Below are 1,743 nucleotides of genomic sequence, written 5' to 3'. Positions count from 1 at the left end.
GCAGCAGCAGCCTCGGTCCGAGAGCTTTACGGGCTGCACAGTGCCGTCCTCCCCAAAAACGCCTCCCCAGCAGGCTGTCACCTCCTCGCCAGGCCATCTCTTCGAAGGCAGCAATGCTTTTACTTTCTGCCTGTGTTTACAGAAGACCCAAACCGCCCGAGGCAGCACCGCGACGCGAGCAGGAGGACGCTGAGCTACCAGGCGTTATTTCAGCGCACGCGCTGAGCTTCAAGCTTTGCGGGAGCCGCTCCCGAACCGACGCCGCGGCTGAGCTGGGCTCCTGCCATTGCCTCTCCCCCTTACGCAGGTTTGGTTCTGCCTGTCCTGCCCTCGCCTCACCCGCTGCGGGATGCTAAAACCAGCCGGGGGGGACAGCAGAGACGTCAGGAAACCCGCGGGGAACTTCAGTGACTTCCACCCTTTTGCCGCAGGGCCTTCCCGCCCCAGAAGCGCAGAAAACCGAAAACGGTTTTGTCTGTGCCTGTTTCTACCTCCAGCCTTCCCCAACGGCCGGGAGCCCCTGACAACAGTTTCCCAAAGGGCCTTGGCAGCCGTGCTTCAGTTCCCAAAGGTCCGCGTTTGACCCCAGACAGGTACTAAGCGCCAAAAGTGTTCAAAGAACCAGCTCCGGATTTGGAAAAAAAGTCACTTTAGCAGACCTGTGTTGAAAACGTGCTTAGGGAATGGAATTCCACACTAATAGAATAAAGGGATTCAACACACATCTTGGATGACACGATTAAGAACCGCTTCATAGGCTCGGCAGCTGGGAGAACTCTGGAGACCGCAATCCTTCGCAGCTTTGAGGGCGGACAAGGCACAGAGGGGCAGCCAGCCCCACAGGGCTAAGTCGTGCTCCGACTTTGCGTGTCGAGCTGTGGCAGTGACATTGCACCCGCCAGCGAGAAGCTCGGTGGGACCACGGCCGCCTCCAGCGCCGCAGCATCACTCCTCCGGGCAGAGCCCGTCTCGCACCACCCACTCACCAACAGAAAGCGGCTTCGTTGCCGGCTGGGAAACGACCATACGCCAGTGTCGCAGCATGGCTGGGCAGACTCAGTCAGCACCTAGTTCAGCTGTGTCGAACCGCTCAGCGTGGCTCCGCTCTCCTGTGAAGTCATTGGTTTATTGCCTGGGAGTCGCAAGTGTTCCCCATGTGTGTGAGTTGCACAGGACGATGGAGAGCTCTGGACATCCGCCAGCCCAGGCCCCTGCTCAGGGCAGGGTCACCTCGAGCTGGTTGTTCGGGGCCGTGTCCCATCAGGGCAAGAACGTCTCCAAGGATGGAGCCTCCACAACCAGGACGAACGCGTGTTTTCCCAGCATTTAGGTGGAGCCTCCTGCGTTTGAGTTTGTGCCTGCTGCCTCTGGCCCCAGGCACCACCGGGAAGAGCCTGGCTCCATCGTCTTCATTCCTCCATCAGGCATTGATGCATGTGGGCAAGAGTCCGCAAGCATCCTCTTCTCCAGGTGGAGCAGCCCCAGCTCCCTCAGCCTCCTCTTGCAGAACAGACGCTGCGACCCTTTCACCACCGGCATGGCCCTTCGCTGGCCTCGCTCCAGGATGCCCGCAGGCAGTGGGGCTTAGGCAGCTCTTGTGCACCACCACACCACAGCTGCCTGCCGGGCACCGGCCGCGTGCTTGCTACATACACCACAGAAAGTCCCGGGCAGCAGAACTTCTCCTCATGGCCAACTTTCAGTATTCCTTTTCATTCTCTCAGTTACAGGAAAACGGAAGAG

Source organism: Phaethon lepturus, unplaced genomic scaffold (genome assembly GCF_000687285.1).
Source record: "Phaethon lepturus isolate BGI_N335 unplaced genomic scaffold, ASM68728v1 scaffold38665, whole genome shotgun sequence".
In the NCBI taxonomy this organism is placed as follows: domain Eukaryota; kingdom Metazoa; phylum Chordata; class Aves; order Phaethontiformes; family Phaethontidae; genus Phaethon; species Phaethon lepturus.
Note: the sequence above shows the minus strand (reverse complement) of the source record.